General features: G+C 43.4%; 1 protein-coding gene across 1 annotated transcript in view; it reads left to right on the top strand.

The window, feature by feature from the left end:
- Window positions 1-20257, top strand: part of FMNL2 (formin like 2) — a 299629-nt gene that overhangs the window by 1081 nt on the left and 278291 nt on the right. The gene's annotated exons all lie outside the window — the stretch shown is intronic.

The following is a 20257-nucleotide window of genomic DNA, read 5'->3' as shown; positions in this document are numbered from 1 at the left end:
GCCCTGGTCCTTCAGCGAGGAGAGGGCATCTGAGCCCCAGGCGCGAGAGGAGCTTCGCCTCAGCGCGTTCCTTTTGGTCTTAAATCTAAAACCACAAAAATGTGCTGTTTTGCGGGGACGTGTTGCGAGCTGTCCTGACTCCAGGCGCGACCCCTCCCCTCCCATACCAGCCAAGTCCCGGGCTCCCTTCCGAAACCCGCTTCTCCTAAGTTTACAGCTTTTCAAATCCAAGAGAGAATACTCCCTTCTTTCTCCCTTTTCGGCTGGGACTAAGTTTGGGGGCCCCTCCCTGCCGCTGCTGGTCAGTGCTGTGAGCTCAAGAGGGTGTGGTGGCCTCCCCCTCGCCCCAGCCAGAGTCTACTGCAGTTGGTCCCCAGACTTTGATTTGTAGTATCCCAGCCTCTTCTAAGGGATGCGGGAAGGGGACAGGCCAGATCGGAGGCGTTCCTCTTCCTTACACTTTACTTGTACATTTTCCTCTTCCCAGTCAGTGGTTCTCAACCTTCTGGCCCTTTAAATACAGTTCCTCATGTTGTGACCCAACCATAAAATTATTTTCGTTGCTACTTCATAACTAATTTTGCTACTGTTATGAATGTAAATATCTGATATGCAGGATGGTCTTAGGTGACCCCTGTGAAAGGGTCGTTGGACCGCCAAAGGGGTCGCGACCCACAGGTTGAGAACCGCTGCCTGCAAGGCTGGGAAGCAAGAGGAACTTGTGCTGGAGGCAGCCACATTTTGCGTTTGCCTGCGGGTTTTTGGCTTGTAGCTCACAACCTCGGGAAAGGACCCGAGTCCGAACACTGACTGGGACATTTAGTTGGTCCCTTTTCAGGCCCGGTTTGATATCGGGACTCATGTTCTGGATGGCAGGTTAGCTTTGTGCTCTTTGGGAGAACAGAGGCCAAGCGCTTTTTCACACCACCCGGAAGCTGGTGTGGCAGTCGGGAGATAGATGAGGCTGCCTGTCTTGCTTTGAATCTTCTGTGATCTCCCACAGCTGCTCCCACCTTGTGCAAGATGGGACCCTCTGAAAGGAAACAGCATAGGCTTAATTACTTTTCAAGGCAGCCGGGGTGCATACTTGACTTGCCTTTCCAGAGACAAACCTTTTTTATTCCAAATCCTCTTCCCACCAGACACATGGTTCTTACTCCCAGCTCTGAGTTTTCTATCTTTCCATCCATCCATCCATGCCGTGGTCTGTGGTGCTGTGTGTGTGTGGAGGGACTTGCAGTGGAAGAGCCAGTGACACAGGAAAACCAGATAACAATAATGCAATTAAAATCTGCTCAACTGGGATAGCATGTTTTGCATGAGCTCTCAGTTACGGTGCTGATTAATAACACATGGTATGAATTAATCCTTAGAAAAACAACGTTCCGTCATTAACATGGTTGATTTGTGTTACTATTAAGTCTAGCAGTCACAAATTTAGTATGTAGACATTTATGATTCTACAGTATGAGCTCCTTGGGGGTAATGGCTGGTTGTTGTGGCTACTTTTACTCTGCTCACACACAATTACTGGATGCGGCTCCTTTTGTAATTGTTTACAATAGTGTAAGCCTATCAAAACAAACAAAAAAACAAAACCGAAAAGCACTAGGCTGACCTTTTTTGAATAGAGACAAAACTTTTGTTTTGGGAAAATCTCAGCTTGGGGGCCCATTGATGTGGTGTTTAATGTCACTCCTTAGTCAGCTCCAGCTGCTCTTTGAAAATCTACAAGTGGAATTAAAGGGAATGTGTATGGGTTGATAGAAATTCAAAGTTATGATTTCTGGTCAGTTTCTGAAGTTGTATATGCAATGCTCTCAACTTTGCTTTTCTTCACGAATTGCTTAAGAAATCAGCTCAAACCATTTAATTCTGGAGATCAAGCTTAAAGGACAAATTTTAGATTGGCAAGTTTTTAAGTTTATATGTGGAGAAATTCTCTACTCTGAGCACTGGGAATCATTTTGGCATGTATGATAAAGATCATATGTGTTTTTTGGGAAAACCAGATAGTAATACAGTACAGAAAATTATACAAGCGCCTCATTGTAACTATGGCTTAGTACATCAATAATTAACGAGCCATTTCAGGCATAGAAAACAATTCCTCCCACCTTCAAGCTCTAGAATATTTAATGCATTGGGGAAAAGTAAATAAAAATAAAAGTGACAGAAGTCCATCTATTTCTGGAAAACTTGAGAGAGCAAACCTACTCAATGGCTGTTCCCCCACCGTCCTCAGTCTATATGAGTTAAATTGTATAAATCTAAAGAAATTAGTGGGTGTGAGTGGAAAGGTGAGAGGAGAGAGTAAAAGGCTGCTGAATTAAGATCAATGGAGGGGTAAACTTTAAAATATAATAGTATTTTTATAGAAAAAAAGATTTTTCATTAAATTTGTGTTAACTGAACTTTAATTAATGACTAGTAAAACATGGATCCAATTCTTAGGAGCTTAATCCTCCTAAGGAGAGTCTCACCCCTCCCTGTGCGATGTTTCTGTACATTCTTTGATGGAAGTATTTCATAAATTGTACATTTAATTATCTGCTTCAACTTTTGTTTCTTTAGGGTGTATATATTTTATGTATTTTACAGGTAACATTGACCTGTATTTTTGGGGTCTCGCATATTTATAATTAAACTAGAGGCCTCATGTACGAAATTTGTGCAAGGGACTTGGCCCTTGCAGCTCCAGCTGCCCCGGCCTGCCTTTGCAGCCCTGGCTTAGTCTGGAATGTCATCTGGACGGTCGTTTGGCTGTTTGGTCTAATTAGCATATTAGTTCTTTATTATATAGGATATCTATGTGGCTCTCCATTATTAAACACTGTCTGATTGTTGGGAACATCACACATATGCACACACACTCTAACACTCCCATGTCCTTTATTTTCAGAGATGACACTAGGAAGTTGATTTTGGGTGTGGTGGACAACTGATTATCTTTGTTCAAGAGTACCTCTTTCTACTTTAGATACTCCTATTACTCATGAATTTATGGCTTTTGTCCCCCACTGCCCTTGTCAAAGAGCTGTCCTCAGGATTCTTTCTTTGAGTTTCAGAGGAAAGGATAATTTTAAGCCTTGTATCCCAGCTGCTGTATCTCTGGGATATCAGATATCAGGCTGCTCATCCAACAGATTACAAAAGACAGATTAGGAAGTGATGGTTTAGGGCAGTCTTCTATGTTAAATACTGGGAACTGCTTTGGTATGTGATTAATTTGAGTCAGTTTCCGTGTTTTTTTTTTTGCTTGCCCTGAGGTTGAATGTGGTCATTTTGCATTAGGAAGAAGCAGGAACATTTTCTGAGTTCCTACTATGAGTACTCCCTATGCTTACATGTTCTCATGTAATCTTCACAATAACTCCAGCTATGGGCAACATTTTAGTCGAGGAAATAAAGGTTACCGAAATTGCCTGAGGTCATAGAATAGCCAATCTAGGATTTTAACCCAGATTTGGATCTCTGCACTCCCTCCGCCAATTATATTATACTTTCTTAAGCCTAGAACTGGGAAGGAAAAAAAAAGGGGGGGGGGGACTAGCAGTAAAGCTGTAAAAAACACCCCAAAAAAACAAACCAACTAAATCAGGTAAATGAAAGTATCCAACTATAAAATTGGCAGACATTTCTTAGATTGGTTAAAGTGGGATGCACTTGATGCTTCTCTTCAGGTGTCAGACATTTTGGCATCTTCACTGTGCTGTGCTGTTCTCAGGCATGCAGTTAAATGTCCACTTGGTCTAAAAGTGCGCTCTTCGGTTTTTCCTAAGCAGGCAGACTTGAACTACTTGGTGGGGAAGGTTGGGGTTTCCACATCAGGGGGAAGAGGCAGTCTGTCAGTGCAGTGCCTACACTCCAAATGTAATTACTTGTGAAAGGGACAAGGAAGGTCAAGTCTTTCCAATTAAGTTGATCTCCCACTGCAAGGTGTTGTTCCCTTTCAACCACTTCCAAGGAGAGCTCTTGCCATGAAGTCTGCTGAGCAGATGGGTGGGTAGCAGTGAAGTGAGGCCATCCTCCGATGCATGCTGATTTGTTTTCTCACATCCCTTTTCCTGTTGGGAAAGAAGGGGGGTGAAGTGTCACTTTGTGCCATTGCAGCCTCATCCTAGGCAGTCATCCCCTGAGCTGTTTTAGTCTCAAAGTAGAAATTCATGCTTAGGACTGTGCTTATCATCATCACCTCGGTGTACTCCCCCTCCCTCCCCCTCCCCGCACAGTACCAATATATATAGGTATCTAGGGTAGAAGTTGATCAAAGGCTATACTCTGAATGTAAATGTTTGGCTCTAGTGAGAGACTGGCAGCAGTGTAAGCTGATGAAACCTGGGGGAGAAAAGGTATGCAGGCCCTTAAATCCTTAAGTGATGAGAATTACTTTTTGTGGCCTCTCATTTAGCAAACAGAATTGGCCTGGGATGCAGAAGACTTTGTTTCTAGAATTATATTAGCTGCACCAGCTTGAGCAAGTTAAACTCTTCCCTCTGGTCCTTGATTTTTCCTCCTCTGTATAAATGTGATACAACTGTTAGGATAGTCATGAGATTTTTAAAAACCATAGCACTTGAAAGTGTAAAATTTCCAGGATGTAAAATGTGGTCCATTAGCTGACTTCATTTGTTGAAGAACTTTTGTGTAGAAAAGTGTGTGGCTGTATTCTGTGTGGTCTAGAGAGTAGAATTTCCAGGGGCAGTGACTGAATGTCTCATAGCCTAAGGAAAAGTATTCTAACATTTAGACTTGTCAAAAAATGAATAGTGAGTCCGGCCAATATGGTTCAGTGGTTGAGCATTGACCTATAAACCAGGAGGTCACGGTTCAATTCCTGGTCAGGGCACATGCCCAGGTTTGTGGGCTCGATCCCCAGTGGGGGCATTTAGGAGGCAGTTGATCAGTGATTCTCATCATTGATGTTTCTATTTCTCCCTCTTCCTTCTTCTCTGAAATCAATAAAAATATATTTAAAAAATATTGAATAGTGAGCTCTCCATTAGAGCTGCTCATACAGAAACTGTATGACAAGTGCTGATGATGGGAAGGTCTTTTCGAATCCAGGACATAGCTAGCATTGGCTTGAGCAGTGCCTCCTTGAGATGAGCCTGCCACCTGCAGAGTCTAGACCAGGGGTGGGCAAACTTTTTGACTCGAGGGCCACAATGGGTTCTTAAACTGGACCGGAGGGCCGGAACAAAAGCATGGATGGAGTGTTTGTGTGAACTAATATAAATTCAAAGTAAACATCATTACATAAAAGGGTACGGTCTTTTTTTTTTTTTTAGTTTTATTCATTTCAAACGGGCCAGATCCGGCCCGCGGGCCGTAGTTTGCCCACGGCTGGTCTAGACATTGAATGACAGCACCTGAGAGTGGGGAAGGGTCTTATAGGTTCCTCCTGGGCTCAAAGAAGAAGATAAGTATAGGCTCTTGTTTGTTCTGGAAATCTCTTAGACTTGACAGAAATTGTGGCCTGAAGGGCTTTATCTCAATGAAACATGCTCTTTGTTTTCATACTTCGGGCTTGGGGAATAAGGACAAAGTGAAGTGGGCTCTCTTACCCTTATCTATACTAATAAAAGGGTAATATGCTAATTAGACCAGATAGACTGGACGTCTTCCGGACGTCATTCTGGATGTCCTTCCTGACAAAGCCGGGGCCCCGAGCGGCGCTGCGGGGGGTCCCAGGTTGCCTGCGGCCGGCCAGAAGGAGGGAAGCCCGGGTCCCAGTTGCCTGTGGCGGGCCAGAGGGAAGGAAGCCCGGGTCCCGGTTGCCTGAGGCCCACCGGAGGAGGGAAACCTGGGTGCGGGGGCTGAGGCAGAGGCAGTTAGGGGGCGATAGGCAGGCAGGCGAGCAGTTAGGGGCGATAGGCAGGCAGCCGAGCCGGTTAGGAGCCAGCGGTCCCAGATTGCAAGATGGATGTCCGGGCAGTCGGACATCCCCTTGAGGGGTCCCGGATTGTGAGAGGGTGCAGTCCGGGCTGATGGGATTCTGGCCCTCCCCCCTTCTTCCCCCTTCTTCCCCCCACCTCCGCACGAATTTTGTGTACCGGGCCTCTAATATTAAATAAGTAATAGATATTATAAAAGTGGCTAATAAAAGAAGCACTGATTCCAGATGATTGTCTCTCCTTTGCAAGAGGGTGCAGGTACCTGGAATCCTCTCAGAAACAGTTTATAAAAGAACAAACTGGAATTGCTTAGGAAGGCAGCTGGGTTACAAGCTGTGCAGCTGCTTGGCAGGTGCCCCCTTGTAGAGTGGCTCTTCCACTCTATAGTGGGGGTCCGGTCCCCTTCCCCCTCCACCAGGAGTATGTCCCCAGGCTTGTGGGTCATGGTGTCTGTAGAGAGGCTTCATGCACCTTCTTAGCTCTTACCTGCTTGAGCATTGGCTGCAGAGATAACTTGCCTCTTGTCTTTCTTTGATGATGGTGTCTGTTCATACTGCAGGGGATCTTCTCCCCTCTCCAGAACCTTCTCTTTCAGCATAACACCAAGGACTATGCAGTTTCTGACAGATATGATGTAATATGGAAGCCATGTCTAGGGAAGAGCTGGTAGGCTGGAGGGCTGCCGCATGGACTGTGATTCAACTAAGGCCCATAGATGTGGGCCAAGATAGCTGGGAATTCCTTATTTGGGAAATACCAAGTCCCCACTTGAAGGTATAATGGTATTTGATGTAGATAGAAGTGTACTTTCTTTTTACAACCTTAAAAACAACAACCATGACTATTGGCATCAGAGCTCACAGGTAGGCACCTTATCACCAACTTTTTATAGACATACCAGAGGTGTTCCCCTCATCACACCTTCAGTGTTCTTGTGTGGTGTGAGGCTGACTTTAGTGACTCTTATTTTACATGTAATAGTCCACCTTCTTCTTTGCTGAGGAAGCATTGTTGCATGTGGAAGCCCTGTATCCATTGCCACAGAAGCTGAAAGATTTGAGGTGTTTAGACCCTGCTGTCTTCAGGGGTAATCTCCCTGATGGACTTCTGTGTGGTAGAAGGTGCCCATGGACTACTTTACAGTAAAAACGTGTTGGCTTTGGGAAAGGTGTCCAATTCTTCACATTTTTTGGCCCTGTGACTGCTGCCTGCAGGTATCAGATCTTATCTATCTCAGGTCCTGCCTTGAGTTGACCATTTCCTCAGGAAACTGACTTATTCCTTGTCTTCCCCCACACCCCTATGGAAGTTTGACTGAACACTTTTTTATTTAAGGTCAGATGATGAAGGGATTGAAAGCTAAAACAGTGGTTCTCAAACATGACTGCATATTGACATCCTTTGTGAGCCTCAAAAAACATGGATGCCTTGGTCCCATGCCCAGAGATTCTGATAAATTTGTCTGCAGGGTGGCCTGAACTTCAGGGGTTTTTAGTACAAGTTCCTTCAGAGATTTGAACATGCAGCCTTGGTTGAGAGCCACTGTGCTAGAGGAGTGAGTCTTCCTCTTTTTCTGCTTCCTCCGAACACCAAACAAAAGTTAAAACCACAGTGATGGAGTGTAGTAGGAAAGGAATTGTGTAAGAGGTACCAGAAAATTTGGAGAAATTAGACAGAGTGGAGAAAAGTTAAACAACAAAACTCCCAGAGCTGTTTAAGTCAACCAAAACTACCAAGGTGAGAAACAGAAGACATGGATCAAAGCCTGTGGAATGTCAGAGAGACTTACTGAACCATTTAAGAAATGACCATCACATAATCTTACTGGAAATTTTCAGAGAAAGTTCTCTGTATTACAACTAAAGAGTGAACAGTGACTCTGAGGTGTACTTCTGGACTACAACACTCAATAAATCAATTGCATTTTTGCTTAGGCCTCTATTCTCCAGCCTAATTGTTTGTTGGTTCAATGCAGGCCTTTTGCTTTGATCTCTGGCTTTTCCACTTACAAAGACTTGATGAGCTTGGCTTCCTGGAGTGAAATTCAAATACACTCGTGAAATGTAAACAACATTCGTTTATTAAGAATTCTATAATCAAGGCAAATTGGCATGCTTATATAAGCAATTAGCTCAGAGAATAGAACGAGAAATAGGATGCTAGGTCAAGAATGAGCCGATTGTTCTCAATGCAAGAGTCTAGCTATTCCTTTAATAGCTGTAACATAAGCAAATGCACATTCCTCTTATTCACAATCTTTAGCATTTGTGATTTGGGTTTGAGGACAGCATATGTGGTTTTCTGAACTGAGAGGGTAGAAGCAATTATTGTTTCATTTTCCTCTAGAAATATAAATAAATCTTTCAGGGAAATGTAGGTAGTTGGTTAATGACCAAACAAAACTTCCTAGTAATTGGGAATAGGGCCAGAGAAGGTATGGATTTAAATGGGAATATTAAAAAAGTATAATGGAGTTTTATTTTTGTGGAGAAGGAAAAGATGATGACCGTTTTACAATGGCAGGAAGATGGAAGATAACCTCACCTGCCTTCAGTGAAAAATGTTATTGTTATTATTCTTTGCATAGAGCAGTGGTTCTCAACCTTCCTAATGCCGCAACCCTTTAATAGTTCCTCATGTTGTGGTGACCCCCAACCATAAAATTATTTTCGTTGCTACTTCGTAACTGTAATTTTGCTACTGTTATGAATCGTAATGTAAATATCTGATATGCTATATGTGTTTTGTGATGGTCGCGACCCACAGGTTGAGAACCGCTGGCATAGAGGAAGCACTAGGATCACTGATAGTAGACATTGGATAGACGTGGTTAGATTGGCACTCTGGCAGTATTCATTTTGTGCAGGGAGTTCAGTGCTGCCCAGTGTCTCACTTGGGAAAGCTGGGAACCCTAGTGCAAAGGCTGTGAGTCAGATGAATAGCTTTACAGGTTAGTTTCAGTTCTGGCCCTTTCAGTCCCCAATTATGTTCAGCCTTATGGTTTTTCCAAGGAAGCTTTGCCTTTTTTAGTGATAATGGGGTATTTTGTCTAACCAGGATTCTTTATCCCCAAGGACTTCTGCCTGGTGAACCTAGCAAGCCAATTCAGTCCAGATGACTTGGGACCAGGACACTACACATTTGGAACTGCTGATTCCCCAGCCTTATTACAAAATCACTATTTTATTGGCAACTAATCAGGCCATCCAGATGTGAACCCCGAGAGAGACTGCCTCCTGGGGTTGTGGGACCATTCAGCTTGCCCCTGTTCAGCCTCTCTAGTGTCCTTTCACAGGAAAAGTCTCCAGCCTCAGGGTCTGCCTTTTGGAAAGCATTTGTTTGGTTTAGAAATCTCCATATCACCTGAGAATTTACCAGATCCCAGCCCTCAGTTAATGAGTGATGCTTTAACCTTAGACATCTATATTTTTATTTACCAATAATTATCAGAAATTCCAAGGTTGGTAATTTTTCTCTTGATAATGGAGAAATTTAAAACATTTTTGGCTGTTCTCTAGAATTATACAGAATCATCATTTCAGTGAATCTTTTTACTGAAGAATAATATACAAAGAGAAATGAACCCACAAAATTAAGTGTACAGGTTGGTGGAATTTCACAAACACACTGTTGTAACCAGCCCCTCCATGAGGATTCAGAATCTGTTTCCCTGTTTTTCTTCAAACATGGTTTCACTTGGTTCCTAGGCTGCCTCCCCAGCCACAGTCACTCACCTGAACTTACTTTCCAAGGGGCTAGACGTACAGCAAAGAGTAGACCACAGGATTGTGCCTTGTGGCCTGATTCTAAATGCCTCTAACCATGACATTTCCACCACTTCCTTTGAGAGATTTCCTTCATTCAAGTAGGCCTGACCATTAGGAGATATTGATATTGTAGCATCGTTCTGTTGCTTTTAGTTATATCATCTACAACACTAATGGTATTTCTTTTTGCATGTGCGTGGTGTCTCTGTTTTTCATAATACGAAGAAGAGGACATTTTGATTTATGTTCCTAGAGTAAAGCATGAATGGGGAGGATTTTCCACAGTGAAAATAAGCATTTGCAGTTTGGGCTTCAATACTTGGAGTTATGCACTTGCAGATACAAGTTTTATTTATTTACTCTCAAGCCTCAATTTTGGCCTTTAGTTACTCCCCCCGCCCCCCAATCTTTCTTGATGCTTCTTTTGAAATATTAAAAGGTATAAGGTTGTGAATTTCATCTGCTGGTTCAATCTTCCCATCAGAGCCCTGTTATGTTATTCCAGACATCGGTCCTGTTTGGTCGTGTTTGCTGTACCTTCCATACTCTCCTCTGTGCCCCTCCCCGCCTTCTCCTCGAAGCTTTCCACTGTCTGGCCAGACCCATCTCTTCCTCTGTTTCCTTCCTTGACCCAGACTGGGAGTTTGCTTTCTCCCTGTCCACAGAAGACGCCTGCACTTTCCCTCCGTATGTCTCTTATCAAGTGATTCTTCTGCTCGCCGAAAATATATTCAGTATATATCCTTCAAGGCTCTTCTAAAATCTCACCTTTTCCAAGTATCCTTGCAGTCAGCCCCACGTCAGTTTGGGGGAGGTGGGAAAAACAACCCTCCTCTCTTTGATCTGTTTATAGTACGAGTAGTATGAATTATTTCTCTTACTCATGAGGCCCTCGATTAACTATCGCCTGTGTGAGGCGTGACTGTAAAACAAGGGGATGCTTTTATGTGTAGCTCTGTAGTCACTCATTACGCTCTGAGCCATCTGTTTATGTCCATGTTTTATTTGGTAGTTCACATTGTGGGCTCCTGGAAGGCAGGGATTATATCTTACAGGTCCTGGCACTTTTCCTTATCCAGCACGGTGCTCGGTCCGGGGAAGGGTCTTAGCAGAAAATTGCTGACTTGGTTAGAGAATGGTGCCCACTGACACAGGGCCAGGAATTGAGGAGCTCTCTGAGAACCTATTTAACTGACCACACTGGGCTGACTGTTAATTGCATATAATTGGCCTTTATGTTGAAATGAAACTTTGTCACAGATTCTTACTCATCTTGGTTTTCCCCGCACCACCTGACTGTAGTAGGTGTCCAAGAATACTGAAGGTTCAGAGGTAAAAAGTTGGAGTCATGTTTCATTTGACCCCTTACAGGAAATGGGTGAATTAGGAGGAGTAGGGCAGTTGCAATGGCCAAAGAAAATCAGTATTTTTTTTCCCTGTCACTAAGCCAGATTGGTGTGTCATAGTATACGGTCATTGGTGAGTACAGTGGCACAGTAGCACAGGGCTTTCTGGATGGAAAATGTCTTTATGGCACTTCCTTTTACATTGGGACTGAGGTGGGCTTAAGTGAGCAACATTTCTTGTTTTGGCATTTTAGTGCTTTGCTATTTGCAGAGTGCTTTCAGATGATCTTCTCTGAGTCTAAGAGTTCTTAATAAATGAGGCAAATAGGGCATGAGGGTATGTGGCTTGAAGTTATATAGGAAGGCGGTGAAGTTTGTGATCCAGTCCTAGGTCTTTCGAACTAAAACTCCAGGGGCGTTTCGCTGTAGAGCAAGGTGATGTTTATGTGCTCACTCATATTCTGTTCGGTCCCTCATAAGCATTATCTCTGCTGCTCCTGGCAGCCCTTGGAGGCAGCTATTACCTTCCTTTTCCTAAGGAGACCATGGGGCTCAGCATGATAAAGTGCTGCTACCAAATGATGGAGGCAGGATTTGAATCCAGGACTGTCTGATGAGAGAACCCGTTTCTTTCTACTGTACTACACTGTGCATGTTTTCTGAGTTAGCTATATCATTACATGTATGCCTCTTGTTCTCATTCTTCATATACTCTCTGGACTACATTCATTAATTCACACACTAGCTATACTGTGAATGAGTCCAGCATCAACATAGTTGTAGATATATTGAGTTCCAAGGGCTCAAAACGAAGGTGCCGTTTCTATGTTTTAAGTGTTCAGAAAAAGTCTCCTTGGAATAGGAAGTAGAGAGATGCCAGGGTGGTCCCAACCACTGCCGGACCATCCTCTTTATTCCACATTGTGCAGTTTTACTCATTTGTCACTGCTTTCATCGGATAGGCCAGAAATATTTACTGAGCACTTCTATGTGCCAGGCAGTGTTGTAGGCACTGGAGGATGCGGTGCTGCATGAGGTGGACCAACTGTCTGCCCCTGAGGCATTTTCTGGGAGAGGGCAGTGGGGGAGCCAGACATGAACAGGGTGCACAGATACATAAGCAGACCTGTTCTGATGCTGCAAAGAGCTATGAGAATAAACTAGGGCGATGTGAGGTGGGGCCCTCTTGGTTAAGATCTGAATGATGGCGAGCAGGCAGCCAGCGTGTGGAGATCAGGTAAGCGCCCTCAAGCAGATTGAGTATCCATTTGTTTCTACCCCTGCTGGCTCAGAGTGGGGTTCCACTGAGCCTGGAGCAAATGAAGGGAACAGCGTTGGCTTCAGACCTCACCTGTGGGAAAACCTCACGGTGGAGGTGAGGAGTCTCTCCTTTGTTGTGACAGAGCCCTTTCCTCTAAGTGGCTTTGTGCAGGCACAGTTCTGCCACCTGTTACACTCAAATGATTTCTAACAAGTGATGGTTGCAGCCTTGTCCCTGCTCTGGACCCAGGGGACATACAGATGGAGTATTTGGTTAGTGTGAACAGTGCCCTTGTAAGTAAAGGCACTCTGTAGGCGGTACTTGGGATGGCCCATTTTTTGTGCTTGAAGCCATAGGTTGACCTGGGTCAGGCAAGGTAGGAAGACATTTCTTTTTCTTTTTACTGTAACTTGCTACTCACTTGTTGGTCAGATTTTTTTCCTTCTTTTAAAAACATTTTATTAAGAGGTTTTTATTCTGAAGTTAAAAATGGAAGTAGCAGTGCTAACTGGGTTGGCTCAATGGATAGAGCGTCGGCCTGGGGACTGAAGGGTCCCAGGTTTGATTCCGGTCACGGGCATGTACTTTGGTTGCGGGCACATCCCCGGTAGGGAGTGTGCAGGAAGCAGCTGATCGATGTTTCTCACTTTCTATTCCTCTCCCTTCCTCTCTGTAAAAAAATCAATAAAATATATTAAAATAAAATGGAAGTAGCATGTAGTGAAAATTCCTTAAGTTGCCCATAAAGGTACAACAAGCATGGTTCTGGATCTATGATCCTAGAAAGTAATTCTCTTGCCGGTTAAAGTTTGAGAAACCCTGAGCTTGGCCGAAGGAGAAGCCACGACAGAAAAGTCGAATGAGTGCAGCTCTGGGCATTTGGGCCATTCTGCCGTTAGCTGTCACATCGCTGGCCGTGGCTGGATTCTGACATCTTGCTTGCCTATAGACTTAACTCCATTCAGTGTTACATCATGCCTTAAGTCCAGGAGTGGACTTGTTTCTTGTGAAAATTTTAAGGTAGCCTTCAAGGTAAATGTGGGCTTGATGCATGTACAGAAATAATGGCAATATAGCCACTTGTTATGCATTTCTTTAATCACTTCAGTAAACATGGAAGGTAGCTCAGGGTACCTGAAAAGTACACATCCCCTCCGTTTTTTATATGAGAAACTTGGGTTTAGAGTTGCTAAGGGACTTGGCTGAGGGCACAACATTTCTAGTAGGAGGAGTTGCAGTTAAAAAATCAACGTGGTTGACTCTGCAGCTGTGCTCCTAACATACTCTTGAATCATTTACGAGATATAAGCATGATAAGTATTAATATAATGGTTCAGAGTAAATGGAAAGCTCCCTGAGGGTAAGCTCAATATCTTTTCAGCTTGTATTAATTTTGTTAATATATCCAGAACCACAGCAACAATATATCCTTCAAAAAAATTGAAAGATAAAATAATAACTGGATGAATAAGCCACTGTCCACTGTTGAAATGGTAAAGGCCAAATAAGCTTGTGATCAAATTGGCTTTTTTCTGGTAACAGTTGTCCTCTGAGAGCGTTCTGAAGGCTCTCTTTCAGACAACTGTCTCTGAACCTTTGTTTTTTTTAAATGTTCCTAGTAGAATGGCTGTGTTGTTACAGCTTGAAGGCTGCGCAATAAACCTTTTGATCAGCCCTTGGTGATAACACATAGACTTGAACTTCCTTGTGAGGGGAACAACTGTTAGTATCTCATATTAGTCGGCTTTATGTTGGGGGTTGCTTATTTTTAGTCAAGAAATTCCATGTAATCCCATTCATTCATTCAGCAAATGTTTTGTTTGGGTGTTTGGTCCAAGCCAGGCACGGTGGAGATGCTGGGACACAGAGGTCAAAGTATCATCTCTCTGCCTTGGAGGAGTTAACGGCCTCGTGGAAGAGATAGGCATGAAAATGATGGGATTTTAGAAGACATTTATCATATGTATGTGCTCTGTGCATGTTGTGCTGTGGAAGGGCAGATGAAGGTCCGAGTGCTGTCACATTTTAGGTTAACCTGATACATCTAGACAAGTCAGTAAATTTGGCTGAAAGTTGTAATTCATGAAGTACAGATGAAATGAATTCTGCCCTGCCTGAATGCTTAGAGCAGCGGTTCTCAACCTATGGGTCGCGACCCCTTTGGGGGTCGAACGACCCTTTCACAGGGGTCGCCTAAGACCATCAGAAAACACATATATAATTACATATGGTTTTTGTGATGAATCACTATGCTTTAATTATGTTTAATCTGTAACAAAGAAAATACATCCTGCATATCAGATATTTACATTACGATTCATAACAGCAAAATTACAGTTATGAAGTAGCAATGAAAATAATTTTATGGTTGGGTCACAACATGAGGAACTGTATTAAAGGGTCGTGGCATTAGGAAGGTTGAGAACCACTGGCTTAGAGAGTCAGGTGTATGTGTGTAAGTGCGCCCGTGCAGACCACTTGGGAGCATCTGGTAAAAAGTCCTGATTTTCAGGGACAGCCTTTCAAGGGCAGAGCATTCTCCTCCAAGGAGTGACAGGCGGAGGCTTACTCCTGGGTTGTGCCCATCAGAAACCCAGTGAGTGTCTGCTGCACTCGCTGTGCTAGAGCTGGCAGCCTTCTCCACAGAGCTCATTGCGGGAAGTGATGGCATTGGACCCCTGGGGCCCAGAAGGAGCGTGCAGCTGAACTATGAACCCAAAGGGTGTAGTTGAGAAAAAATGCTTGTTTATGGGCTTAGGCTTTGGATTTAGACGTGATTTTGAATCAGGATTTTGCTGCTAACAGGTCGAGCGACCTTTCTAAGCCCGGTAGCCATGCCTGTCATATGAGTTCAAGAGCTACCTCTGTGGGTTGTTGGGAATATTAAGTGCTGTTGCTTAGTACCCTCAGCCAGTGACACTCGGATAAGCACTTCACAAAAGGTGGTGGTTGTGATTATTTTACACTCTTGTATTTGTCTTTGTTAAAGCACGGACTTTACGGGTGAGGGGACTCTGATGGGACTTCAGTTCAGTCATCGTCAACCTGAATGTGAAGAGCTGAACTGCACTGACGGTGGCTTATGCTTGCTGCTCTCACCCTAAGATTGCACTTTCCGACTTCTTTCATAAACAAATGTTTCCAAAGGTCTGGTCCATTGTATGTGGCCTCTACTTGGAGTGTTTATCTTGACCCCTGTACATTTTGTGCATCTAGATAAAAGGCCTGCTATTTCAGGGCATCAGACTGTTCTGTTGCAGAACCTAATGGAAGTGTTAGCCATTTCATAATCGAGCAGATAACCACAGATGCACAACAGTGCGACTGTGACCCCTATGCAGCTAGTTCACATGAGAAAATACGTTCAGGTCATGACCGTCTGGGCCTTGAAGAAACTGCTGTTGCAGTTTTGTTTGGCTCCAGCTCCATTCTGGAATGGATGGAGTCATTTGGACTTTATTCTGAATTCCAATAGTGGCAATAAAAAAAAAAGGATTTGTATAACTTATGTGTAGATGGCCTTCTGTTTGATTTAATTGAAATCCACCCTGGCTGGCGTGCTCAGTGATTAGAGCATTGGCCTGTGCCCTTGAGGGCCTCAGGTTTGATTCCCGGTCAAGGGCACTGTACTTGGGTTGCAGGTCCAATCTCCACCCCCAATCTGGATGCGCGTGGGAGGTGCCCATCGATGTGTCCTATCACATAGAAGTTTCTCTCTTTTCCCTGACTCCCTCCCTTCCACTCTCTCTAAACATCAATGGAAAAAATATCCTCAGTCCTTTCAGGTGTGGATTAAAGAAACCAAAAAATTTCATCCTTGTCACAAATCAAGAATACAATGCCATCTGATTTGATCTAGGAGACAAAGTAATAAGTCTTTACAGGTTTCATCCTCCCAGTGACTCCTTGCTGCACCCCATGCCCCCCCCCCCAAGGTTCTTTATTAATGTACTAGAGGCCCGATGCATGAAATTCGTGCAAGAGTAGGCCTTCTTTCCCCCAGCTGCTGGCACCAGCTTCCCTCTGGCACCCCAGACCTGAGCTTCCCTCGCAGCCCTGACTTTGTCTGGACGGTCGTCCGGAAGGATATCTGGTCTAATTAGCATATTATACTTTTATTATTATAGATTTGGGTTACATCCTACACATCAATCTTGCTGAACCAGACAGAGCTACGCTGATGAAACAGGCCAGTCCCAAATTAAATCAGTACGCTACCACCATCCAGAAATGAGAGCCTCACATTTTCTGAAGATGCTTTTTACACTCACTTCTTTCTTCCTTCCCAGTGAGGAAAATTGCTCTTTTTCTCTCAGCTGATGAATGTCACTGTTGCCCTAAATTGTATAGTGGCATTCTACTTTTTAAAGTTACTGAGGTAAAAGAATATTTGATAGAACTTTCAGACTAGTATGAAATGAGATTTTGGGTTCTCAGACTCTTTTGAGGGTCCTAAAATCTCGTGGGCTGAAGCTATGGGCATGTTTTTCTTCGTGCCCCATTTTCATATCAAATAGCCTTAATTTTTGGATTTTAGTAATGAAGGTCTGAATCCAATCTGTCAGGCTTCTAGTGGCATTTATTATAGCCTTTAGTCAGCTTAGAATGGCATGAAAGGAAGTAATAAGCCAACTCTAAGAAGGTCCAGATGAAAAGGATTACAACGTGGTACAAAAATATTAGCAGGCCTGGCCCGGCCGGGTGACTCATTCCTTTTGGAGTATCCATTTTGACAGCTTTTTTGAATCACACATCAATCACAGTGTTGGTATTTTTGGCAGGATGCTAGACTTTACCCTAATGCTCATGATGGTAACTGCCAAAAGTGAACAAAGAGGAGAATTAGAAATGAAACATAAGAACGTCACAAACGTTTATTTTTTTTTCTTGAGCAGAAACAAAATTAGGAGTTTGAATGTCTGCTTCATTGCCCCCAAGAAAACCACTGCTTTACCAATGAAAGTACGGCCCTTGTGGGTCATCCCAGTCTTTGCCTAGAGGAGCTATTCTTCTTCTTAGGTTTCCATTCAAGGGTTTTCCTTCCCAAACACTCTCCCCTACCCTAGGAATAATTCTTTAAGGGCTTAAGGTTTATTTCACGATGTCCCGGTGACTAAGCTTGCTTTTGGGATCGTTCCACCCGTTCTGCATGTAGTCCTTCTGGGAAGAAACTCCCATGCACTTCAAAGGAGCAGCAGAGACACAGGGTGTATCTAGAAATAAAAATGTGACCCTTTGTCTCTCCTTTTCATCTCTCTCTGACCGGCATCCTTCTGTGCAAACAGACCCTTGTAATCGCTGTAGTCTATCATGCTGGTAAAGCATGCGCTGTAACGTCACCCAGAAACCTCCTTTCATACCATTTACTGCATAAAGTGCACGTGTACTTTGCACAGCATGTGTTTCAATACGAGAAATAGTTCTAATGGGTATGCTTTTAAGGAGAAAGTGTCAACATTACAGAATAGTCTGTTAAAATACCCACCTACCTACCTAAAGAGAGAGTGTCAAGATACATCCAAGCTTCTCTGTCCTCATGTCCTCCCTTCTTCCTTCAGAAGTAAAACCACCCTGCATGTCTTCCTATGCACATTTGGCACAGCTGACAGTTGCTTGATTTTATAGAGCCGGTCTCATAACCCACGTGTACTTCTGGCTCGACGCATTTGGTTTTGAGAAATATTTCATGTTGACACATGTAGCTTCAGGCCATTTAGCTTTTACAGCCTAGTCATGAATGACTGTACCGTCAGTTATTTATAGTTGGTCCTCCTCTTTCCTGGAGTCTGGATTTGCAAATTTGCCTAGTGGATACAATGCATTTGTTACCCGAAAAGGAATACCTCCCGTGTCTTTGTGGTCGGCCATTCGTGGGTCACAGAGTGGTGACAAATTGCAGTCACCTGCTGAGCAGTTTCCCAGCTGAGGTAGAACCAGGCAACGCTCTGCCCCCTCTGTCAGCTCTCCCACTGTAAACAAGTGTCCTTTTCGCATTCTGTCCAGTGCCAAGCCTTTCATATTTTTGTGCTTTTTGTTGGTGATTTTGTTGCATATAACGGCCTCCAGCTGTAGTGCGGAAGTGCTGTGGAGTGTCCTGAGCACCAGAAGACTGGAGCAAGCCTTCTGGAGGAAAGACATGTTAGATAGCTTTGTTTGGGCCTGAGTTAGAGAGCTCTCAGCTAGTTCACTGTCAGTGAATCAATAATAAATATGAAATAAGGTATCTTTAAACAGAAACACACATAACACAGTTTTATGTGTTGAGGTGACCAGAGGCTTGCAGAAACCTATCTTTGTATTTCTCCTGGGGAGTGATGGTTCTGTGCTTGCTAACTCAGTGTGACTTTCTAGGACATGAGCCCTATGAATAATGGGAATCAACTCCTGTACCCTATTGATGGGCATTTAAGGTTAGTTGCAATTTGTTGTTACAAATAATCCTATATAATAAAGAGCTAATATGCTAATTAGACCAAACAGCAGAACGACCTTCTGGACTACTGTCCGGACAACCTTCTGGATGAAGCCGGGGCTGCGAGGGCCGAGCCCCTTGCATGAATTTCATGCATCGGGCCTCTAGTGTTACAATATAACCCTTGTGTATGTCACCTGATGCACAGGTGTAAGTTTCTTAAGGCTATATACCTAGAAATTCAATGACAGGGTCCCAGGTTTGCCCATTTTCAACTTGTGTGGTTATCGTTGAAATGCTCTCTAAAGTGGTTATTCCCCTGGTGTAGTTGACATTAGTAGGATTTGCCACCCTCTCGTCTACTCAGATTGGGTCTGTGTATCAAAGAATTAACAAATATTTTTTAGCACCTACCTGGTGCTAGAAATTATGAGTAATAACAGAGAGCTGTCATCCAGGAGTTGACTATATATTTCCAGTGGTAAGATTTCGAAGCATAAAACAAATTTAAAAAAACTAGTTGACATCTATTTAAATTTTATCTTTGAGTGAGATGAGTATAGATTGAAATTGTCTGGAGAATGCTCATGTAATATTAGCAGCGAACATTTATTACCTTTCCCTTGTGCTGGGCTAGACATCTTTTATTGCAGTTAATCTTAGTAATAAACCAAGAGGGTAAATACCATTATTCATCCGATTTTACTTAAGAGAAAACAGGTGCAAAGAGATTGAGCAACTTGTCTAAAGTCACACAATTAATGAATGACAATCAGGGTTTCAACTTAGGCTCCCTGATGCCTGCTCTCCCAATTTATTTTTTTATTTTTTCCTTTATTCTCCCTCTCCTCACCATCATTTATCCTCCCTGTACCCTCTCCCACCTCCACTTGTCTTCCAATTTTAACCATTTTGTTCTATCTGCCTCAGCTTGCCACTTAATTTCTTCCATGTAGCCATGACCAAAGGTTGTCTGTCTTCATGTAACATACACAATTCAGGGGAGTTGGGGCAGCATGTAGCAGGAATTAAGTGTGGAGTTGTTTTCTTAAATGAGGGGCACTGGTGAGGGAGGACATAGAAGAGACCATCCTGGCTTCAGTATGAATTATTCAAGCCATCTTTGATTTTGGTGGGAGGAATTAATATCCAGCCACTTTCATCACCATTTACAAAGCCATTGAGTAGTTTTGGAAGGAGGGGAAAATTTATTTATTCTGCCTGTCCTCGTTTATTTGCTCAAATGAGGATTTTGCTACTTTTACGAGAGTTGTGTTAACAATCTTTACCGCTTTTGAGGGCTTTCTAAGGGCCAAGTGCTGTGTGAATGCTCTGTTTGTATTTCTCAGAACAATCCTGTGGAATTATAGTAATTTCCTTAGTCAGTGGTTGAGCTGGATTTGAACTAGGCACTCTGACCTCTGACATCATAGTGCACATCCAGCTACTCTGCTCTGCACTGTCCCCTGAAGATGGAGTAGATCTCCCTCAGGAAGGTGACGTACCCAAATAACAAGCCGCAGGCTGTAAACCCAAAGGACTGCTTATTGCAATGGAATGCAGTGTTTGTGCTA

Source organism: Myotis lucifugus, unplaced genomic scaffold (assembly GCF_000147115.1).
Source record: "Myotis lucifugus unplaced genomic scaffold, Myoluc2.0 scaffold_89, whole genome shotgun sequence".
NCBI classification, from domain to species: Eukaryota; Metazoa; Chordata; class Mammalia; order Chiroptera; family Vespertilionidae; genus Myotis; species Myotis lucifugus.
The sequence above is the reverse complement of the archived record's forward strand: the minus strand, read 5'-3'. Positions and strand labels throughout refer to the sequence as shown.